This window comes from Schistosoma haematobium, chromosome ZW (assembly GCF_000699445.3).
Source record: "Schistosoma haematobium chromosome ZW, whole genome shotgun sequence".
NCBI lineage: Eukaryota > Metazoa > Platyhelminthes > Trematoda > Strigeidida > Schistosomatidae > Schistosoma > Schistosoma haematobium.
This window is the reverse complement of record NC_067195.1, coordinates 26,400,866-26,410,805: the sequence shown is the minus strand read 5'-3', so window position 1 is coordinate 26,410,805 and position 9,940 is coordinate 26,400,866.

Genomic DNA, 9,940 nt, shown 5'->3' with positions numbered 1-9,940 from the left:
ATTGACCATAAGGTTCTAAAACCTTTGGCGTCTATTGCACGGCAGTGAGCAGTAGTCTTTAAGTCTTGACTAACGATAACTCCTAAGTCATTATATGTCTGGACGACGGGTAGCTCAGTGTTATTCATCGTGTATGTATCTGTACCTTGATGACCGATATGCATCACAACACACTTGAAAGTATTTATCGGCAACTGCCATGTTTGAGACCATTCAGATAATTTCTTCAGGTCAGTTTGGAGTTCTTAGCTATCACCCTCACATCGTATCGTTCTCCATATCTTGACATCGTCAGCATATAGCAAGACCGATGATGATAGGAGACGAGGAAGGTCATTTACATACAAGAGGAATAGCACTGGCCCCAAAACTGTACCCTGGGGCACTCCACTAAGCACAGTTCCCCAGCTAGATAACTTTGAGTTCACCCGAACCCTTTATTGACGCCTAACTAAGAAGTCTTTTATCCACATAAATAGATTGCCTCCAATCCCGACATTTCTTAACTTATATAACAGCCGATTGTGCGGAACCTTATCAAAAGCTTTGCTGAAATCAATGAAGGCTACGTCTACAGGTAACTTTTGGTTCTTAAGTGTGCACCAGCTTTCACGAGCCACTAATAAGTTAGTGAGACAGGAGAAACCTATTCTGAAACCGTGCTGCTTCTCCGAAAGGATCCGGTTTTCATCGATGTACTTAAACAGCTCCTTCCGAATAATCTTTTCTAAGATTTTAACAACCACACTAGTGAGGCTAACGGGTCGGTAGTTCTCAGGTTTGTGTTTCGTACCTTTTTGAAGACAGGACTTACTATGGAGCTCTTCCAGTCTTTTAGTAAACGACCCTGCGTTGCGGATAGATTAAAGCATATACTCAATTGTTTCGCAACGAAGTTAGATAACCCCTTTAATAGCCTTGAACGCAATTCATCGGTCCCCGTGGATTGACCTATGTCAAGCTTATTTAGCAGACCAAACACACGAGTTCTTTAAAGGTCACACTATACAGCGTATGTGTAGGGGATTTGTATGCGCTGATGGGAAGGGTGCTTCTGTGGTATATGCATTACTAAAGTAGTTCGAGCACGCTTGAGCTTTACCAAAGTCGTCCTCCACCAGAGATGCGGCAGTACTGTCTCCCCATGGTGCAGGAATATTTCCTCTTCTTTTTGTCCTTTGATTTATATAGGAATACAAGCATTTAGGACATTCCATGGATTCCTTAACACTTTTTCTTCTCAGAACTTTCTAGACTTACGGAGGGTTGAGGCACAGGTATTCCGGGTTTTTGATACTGAGATTTTGCTCATCAGTCCTCAGCAACCTAAATCTATCCCACATTTTTCTTCTCTTACTGAGAAGGATGCGGACCTCCCTACTGAACCATGGTGGAGAGTTTCTCGGCCCTCTTGGTACAGTCCACAGGGATGTAAGGTGCGGTAACTTTCAAATATAAATTTCGAAATGCGTCCCAAGACGTTTCAATTGGAGACTCTGGGCCTATTGTCCAATCTGCTAACGATGCTGAGTGCGTGATATCTGGTATGTCTGTTTTCAAGACGTTAGGATTGGATTCAGCTAACGCGTGTTCGTGATTGAGTTATATGAAAGTCGAAAGTTAAAACTGCGTGATCACTTTTACCTAGGGGTGGCATGTAATGGAGGTTCGCAACGTCACCCTCATAGTGAGTCAATATAAGATCTAGTAAGGATGATTCAGTGTTCGGGTCGTACCTAGTCGCTTCTTTCACATGTTGCACTAGGGCACATGTGATAACCCCATCAACTAGTTCCTGCTCGAAGGAATTTTCTGACGATTCAGTTGGCAGATTTTCTCAGCCTACCATAGGTGCACTAAAGTCCCTTAGGATTAGACATCGACCACTTTGTGACCAAGTATTGAGACTGCTTAACAGGACTTCATTTACCTCACAGCTTGGACTGCGGTAGACCAAACCAATCAGCAGTTTTTGCCCCTTGCATTTCAAGCGGCAACTAATTAATTCACGCGTCTCACTCTCATGGGATGCACTGTCGATAATGGCAAATGGGATAGCGTTCCTAACGAATAGAGCTACTTACCCTCATTTACGCTTTTGTATTCTGTCGACCCTTACTAACGTAATATCCTCGAAATCAGGTTTCATACTACTTATAGACTGTGTCATTCAGGTTTCTGTGACTGCGATCATGACTGGCTTTGTAGAGTCAATCTGTACACCTAGTTCCGATCGCTTATTGAGTAAGCTTCGGGCATTAGTGTAACAGATCCGAAGCCTATTTAAGTGGCTTCGTGCTTCACCCATAGTGGCTTCGGCATCATTCTCTGTCTATGCCTTACAACCCGAAAATTTAAAATTTTTATATTCTTTTCGCCAGCGTCTGGCCTAAGTTGTAGTTCTTTTTCGGCTTCCCGTCTTTTTACGCGGTCTACCAACGGCAAGTCCTTATGGACAGAAACTCCTAAATCCTTTAATTTGTGTCCATTCTGTAAAATTAATTCGCGTTCATTCGAAGATTTGAATACTACTTTGAGAAGTCTGGATTGATTGGGCTTCAGGTTCGCTAGACTACCCAGTCTGTACACCTTTAACAAGGTGACTCCGGGGGTATTTTGACGCATGAGTTGACTAAGTAGCTGTTTTATCAGCACAATGTCATGTTCAGAATGGGTTTTTGGTTCAGAGCTTTCACTTTCCTTGATTCTACGGAAAATAGCTGATCTGTCACTGTGATCAGCCTTCGATTTCTCGACTACTTTTATGGGGCAGGATTTCCTTTTATATCGTTGTGTTGTTTTTTCCTTACAACCTGTACCCATTCGTCAACGTTGCTTGGAGAGACAACCACAGTCACGTCAAACATACTGTAGGATTCCGGAGATTTGTCGATGACCTGAGAGGTCAGGTTATGTTACCCGCCAGAAACCGATTGGGCCTTGCGATTGCGGCTTCTAGGCTTTTCCTGCTGGATACCATTAAGAAGACAGGGGAAAGAAGAAACTTCTTTTCTTGAGTTTTTAGTTAAGACAGACCTCATAGAAGACTATTTCTCCTCCCTTGTTTGGTGTGAGTCACCTGTTTTCGAACCCACCTGAGCTTGCTACATACCAATTTGCGTGTTGACAGAGCGAGTACTGTTCGATGTGTCCCGACCGCGCTTGTCAGACTACTTTTTGCGGCACTTAGCAATGAGATGGTCTCGGTTAGCAAGCTGTTTGCATCCGAACAGCACTGTTGACAAAGTCATATGCAACCGTCTTTACTGAATCGTTTGAAAGCCGCAGGCGTTAAATTCGTCCATTTATTTACCGCTACATATCACTCCCCAGTGGGGTGGTAATGACTCGAGACGTAACCAGACAGAAGTTGGTCGTTGGTGAACACTCTTCTGATAGCTTGCTATGTTTAGCAGCGTCTGGTCGTCCTTCCTTATTATAACGGACCACGAAGTACAATATAGTAATTAAGAAACAGGGTACAACGATAATTTCGGTTCCTCGTAAACTTCATCGTTCTTTTTATCTTCTTTTCCAGCCGTCCTGAAAGAGAAAAAGGGTATGTAAGTGCATGTCGAAATACACTCGTGCGTGCGTAAAAACACAAAGCGAGTGAGAAAAGGAAAGTAAACTCATGCGCATGTGTTAACGTAAAAACGATTTTTACAAAATGGCCATTTTTTCTTGAAATAAATATATAAATATATAAGCATATTAAAATTGTTCTTTTATATTATATATAATACGAAGAAAAATAGAGATGAAACAAAATGTTAACTAGTGTCTTACGTGCAATAACCGTTTAAATGTTCTGGATACCTTACTCTTCTTCCAGAACGCGTTGTTTTCTGTCTATTTTCAGATACTTCCAGAGTATCATCGTGCGTGTTGGCTGTCGGATGAGGTATCACGAATGTAGGAGTCGCGTCATTCGATTGTATCGAAGGAAAATGGATGTGGACAGTGTTTCCTTCTAAATACGCTACTTTGAGGCGATCAATGATGATGCTATCGTTGGTTCCGTTCTTATCGACTATATAGTACTTGGGTTCGCGTTGACGAACTTCGAAAGATCCCCGTATGCTGATTCGAAAGGTCCTCGATGCGAGTCTCGACGAACGAAAACGTGTGTACTATATCGTAAGTCAGGTTGAACGAAAACATCAGTTGATTGAGGTCGAGTGAAAGCACGTTTAACTGAACGCACTGCGTTTGTAAGCCTGTTCGTGTAGGAGGTTAAATCCATGTTCATTGAAAAGGATGAAGGATTCATGAATTCTCCTGGATGTCAAGGTGTCGTTCCATAAACGAGTTGAGCTGCAGTGTATCCAATGTCAACTTTCACTGCACTGCGAATACCAAGTAAGACGAGCGGAAGAGTGTCGGTCGACTGTGAAACGTTTGCAGCTGACAGTGAATCTTTTAGTTGTCGATGAAAACGTTCTACCAATCTGTTTGCTTGCGGGTGGTAGGCTGTCGTTCGGAAGAGAGTGATTCCTAATAGTATGGTCAGAAAATGGAAATGTCCAGATTCGAACTGGCGTCCGCAATCTGTAGTGATGGTTGAAGAGCAGCCGAAGTTTGCTACCCGTCGTTCGACGAAGGCGCGGACCACTGTTTCAGCAGTGATGTCCTTGATGTTTATTGCTTCCGGCCATCGAGTGGAACGGCCTACGCAAGTCAAGAGGTAAGAATATCCATTTGAATCTGGTAAAGGTCCTACCAAATCCAGATGAACATGGTCAGAACGAGCATTGGGAGTTCTGAAAGAGCCTAAGGGACATTTGTTGTGTCTAATCACCTTAAATTTCTGACAGCCTATACAGTAGCGTGCTCGCTCCCTTATGTCTTTATTCATAACAGGAATGCCAAACCGTTCTGCTATAAGCTTGATTGTTGCATGAACGCGTGAACGTTTGTGCAACGTATTGAAGACGTTGCGCCGTTAATGTTTTGGCACGATTGAACGATCCCTACCTGTAGATGTGCCTCATAATGGGCCTCCTTACCTATTCTCATCTGTTTGGTGCGCGGCTTAGGGGTTGTTGAGGATAACTCGTTCTGAAGATCAGTGTCTTCTTTTGAAGCTGGGCGAGTTTGAGAAGGTCGATTCCTTGGAAACTTTTCAAGGAAGTTATGCGAGACAAGGCGTCTGCGACTTCATCGTTTGCTCCAGAAATATGTTGAATGTCTGAAGTAAACTGCGAAATGTAGTCCACTTGTCGAGACTCTCGAGGGGAGTACTTGTCTGATAGACAGCTATGTTTGGAGGCTACGGTTGCCGTTAACGTGTTTCATCTGGGAAGTTTCTCGAATTGTTTTTCGTGTCGTTCGATTTCGATTCAGGAAAATTGCACGGTTTTCTGCAAGTTCTAGAAGAATTCCCGTAGTGTTCATGATCCCAGCACCAGTCGGAGTTGTCCGTCTCTCATGGTCTACCAACTGATCGCTTACGTGAGGTGCTTCTTCTCGGGGTATGTGACCGTTTACGGTCATTACGAAATTTAAGATAACGTGTAAATGTATGACATAAGCTTGACCCAGTTACACCTACGAATATGAATCGTACCCACCAAGTGAAATCAAAAGACAGAGGCGAGGAGGTTCGAAGATATATTTGATACGCTATCAATACATCGGGGATCGACTGATCTAATCTGGCTAGCAATTGCAGGAGATGTTGGGCACGGCGTTCCCACTAGTGGTCTGGTGTTGATGTATGACCGAGCCCCTTCGGCTAGGCGAGCTCATTAAATCGAATGTCGAAAACCTACAGGGCTATTTATTTTGGGGATTTATTTACCGCCACTCGATTATTATATGTAAGGAATGGCCTTCTAACGAAAATTATTACGGAGAATAGCGCTTATTTGTTGAGCTTCTTTATAAAATTCTCAATAAAAGTGATTCCTAAGCATTAAAGGATATTTATCCATATTCTGCAATTATTTTATTTGTGTAGGTTAATTAAAAGTTAATCAGCTTTAAAAGAAGCGTCAATGCACAATTTTTGGATAGAAAACATGTTTACTAAACGCTAAAAATTTTTACCTAAAGACATAACCCGTTGAGCAGTGATCTCTCAAATAGTTCATATTGTCCGACGGTACAAATTTTTCTGATCGAGATATATTTCGCAAGCAATGAAATCTGTCAAAAATGTATCACTGAACACCTATGGAATACAAGATATGTGCTTATTTACATTAACTTAATCACAAATGTAAAAAGTCATGAGACACGTAACAGTCTTGAGTATCGACCACTGTTATTATTGCCAAGTTAAATCACTATAAAACTCAGACACTTAATATCAAACTGCAGCTATTACGTTTTGATAACATCTGCTCACCATTTGTAGGGTTTGAATTTACATGAACTCATGACTCAGACGAGGGAAACCGGGATATTTTGTGATTTATTTCTTACAGCTTTAACTTCTGGCCTTATCAGACAGACAGTAAGATGTCGACTTTGCGTACGTTTACCATGTTTTTAACATTATATGTACGATTTATTTTTGAGCAACAATAAATTACATGAGACATCCTAATATACATCTGAATTCAAATTGTTACAATCAATTTCACAATGTTCATGTGCATGGTTATTAATTTTAGTTGGCATGTTATAAAATATATAAATTATTTTTGGGAACCAAAACTCAGATGTTGATACAGCAGTCTTGGAGTAAACACAAATAAATAGGTGAAAAAAGGTAGCCATAAATCTCCAACCGGTTTTTTGATTGAAAGTCGTTTGAAATTTAACCCACTTTGTTTCCAATGTCTTATATATATATATATATTTCTGCATGTGCAGGTACACACCGTTTTTACAGGCATGATCTATAAATTACAACATTTGTTGGTTCAAAAAATGTTCCCCAACTTATTAAGTTTATAGTTTTTATAAAGTGGAATCGTAGAGCGCTTGCTGTAAACTATGACCTTGAAAGACGCGTACGTCAATTTTGTTCCAAACGTCAGAAGTTTCACAGCTGTGCTCTCAGAGCAAGATTCTGAAGAAGAAAAAAAGAGAAACAGAAGAGCAGCAAGGCACTTGGATATGAACGCCAAACGTTGCTTAACATTGTGTAGTAGAACGGACAGAGGTAGAATAAATTCATATTATCTCTTGTTAGAGTGAAATGAAGTCAGAGACTCCATATTAGATAATGTAGTAATAAAGAACAATGAGTTGTGTCGTTTAACAAGTTGGAGTAAGCTCACATGAAGGAAGGGAAGTCAAGGCTGGTACAAGGAAAGAGGTTTATTAGAAGGGTGTTTATATAGAGGGTGAAGTGTTAAGAATACTAATGACTATATCTTTTGTTATCTAACTTTTTTCCTTTTTTGTTCATCCGATGCCAGCCACACAATCCTAGTGTAAAAGTCCGAGTTAGCATGTTATAGGTTGTCTTAGTAGAATAGCCAATCCAGCATAATATTGGAAACGTGAGTCTGAGTGGTGAGCGTAGGAAAACAATCTATATCACAGATTGATTGACTTATTCTCAATCATAAAGAGCCTGATACATACAAAATGTTCTGCCCCCACAAACACGGGTGGATCGAAGTTATCGCCCACACCATCAATGCTTGCTGGTCAGTAACTCCACCCTCCCTCCTTTTGTGATGTTAGGCTCATTTAAGCTTATTTTTGTATATACGTCATGCCTCACGCAATCCTCTGTGTTTCACATCCTATTGGAAAGCACTATTTTTATAAGTACCATTCTACAAGCTTATCAGGCAGTCACAAGCTATGGACTGTGTGTAAGGCATCGATGCAGTGCTTTTTGACTATAGTATGATCAGTGATGATTGAAAATCGGTGCAAGAGGTGTACAAAGCTATTTGGTTATTAAACGATACCTCATATGTGTAGATTCTCTGTTAATAAAATCAATTTAAACATGTTATGTTGTACGATGTATGTTTTGTACGAGTGTTCTTTGTGGATGTATGTGAAAATGCCTCCGTGCATGACGCGATATTTCCTTGTCTTTCCCTAAATGTAAAGTTGGTATTCGTTATACAGTCTATATTACGCACACTTTTAGCTCACACCTAATCAACACCGTTCACTCTACTGATAATTTAAGTTTTTTCCTGTTCATCATCTAGTTCCTCAATCACCGCCTAAACAGGCCCCTAAATGCTCTGGTACGGCTGAGGTGGGGAGAGTCCTCTCGAAATACTTTCACATGGCTGCGTGTATACAGCCAGTGACAGAGGAGTTCTACATACTGCCTTCTCATGTTGGGGGTATTTTCTAAGAAATCAAGAGGACGAAAAGCGAATATCCGGCACGTTAACTGGGCTGGTGGGCATGGAAGGTCCACCTAGGAGAGTTGAAAAGCCCTGATTCCAAACTAGTGGTGCACATAGGCTCCAAGATACTAAGCAAACGAATGGCGTACGAACATTTTTTCGGTCATTGGCTACCGTGGGACCGCGTCTCCTAACGTTGCTCTACTACCTTGTGGATTATACCTCTAATAATAATAATAATAATAATAATAATAATAATAATAATAACAATAATAATAATTCGTTCTCAAATAACAGTTTGTTACATCAGTCAGTCAGTCAGCTACAACGTAGGACCAGGCACATATGTGCATCGGTCCAGGTTGCCATACCGCATCAGCACAACAAGATGAACACCGGATTCATAGCAGTGGTTAGGTCAAAGGTAGTAATATATAAGAGAAAGATTGCATATAGAGATATAGTACAAGAAGAAAGAATTGGTTCGTAGAAAGAAAGATATGAAGTGATTTTAATCTCTTAGTTTAAGGGAAGACAGGGAGTGTATACACCGACGCCATTGTGATCGATTCTGAGCCATGTCAATAAGAGTCTCCAACCATTCGTTACGATAGTCACGCGGACCCCAACCAAGTAGTCTGCATCTACCAACATGGCTCAGACTAGAAGTTGGTGACTTCAAGCACTGATGCCACGTTTTGGTTTGGCCGCCCCTAACTTTCTTCCAACCATTTCCAATACCGGATAGCATTGCACGTCGTGGTAATCGGTGTTCAGGCATACGTAACACGTGGCCCAACCATCTCAGACGATGAAGATTCATAACCTCATCAACTGATTTACCATCATCCCTTAATACCCTGCGTCCAACCTCACTATTGCTTACCCGGTGATCCCAGCAGACGCCAGCAATATTTCTAAGACATCTGTGGTCAAATACTAATAGCTTACGAGTGTCTTCTACTCTTAATGGCCATGTTTCACTGCCGTAAATTAAAACAGAACGGACTGCCGCGCAGTATACTCGTCCTTTTATTGATAGACGGATATCTCGCCTTCGCCATAGGTGACGCAAGTTCGCAAAAGCCAAACGAGCTTTTCGAATCCGTGCTGAGATTTCGTCCGATACCAACCCATTAGGGCTGATCAGACTTCCAAGATAAGTGAAGTTGTCAACGCGTTCGACTACTTCACTGCCTATCCTTAGTTCAGGTGTTAACGCAGACCAGTCCTGAAGCAACAACTTGCATTTAGAGGGCGAGAAGTGCATTCCAAACATTCCGGCATTGTTGCTTAGTGCTACCAAAAGACTCTGCATTTTATCGGCGTCTTCACCAAACAGGACTATATCATCTGCGTATTCTAAGTCGATAAGTGGACCTCCTGGAAGGAGATCAATACCCGAGAATTCAGTCGACGAGAATGTTATTTCCATCAGTAGATCTATGATGAAGTTAAACAGAAATGGAGAAAGTGGACAGCCTTGACGGACACCACTTGAGGTTGCAAAAGTAGATGACTGTTCACCGTAATCTCTGACTCGACTGGTAGTGTTCGAGTAAAGAGCCTTCATAAGGTTTATGTACTTCTGAGGTACGCCTTTCAATGACAGACACTGCCACAGAATCTCTCGGTCAACAGAGTCAAATGCTGCTTATAAGTCA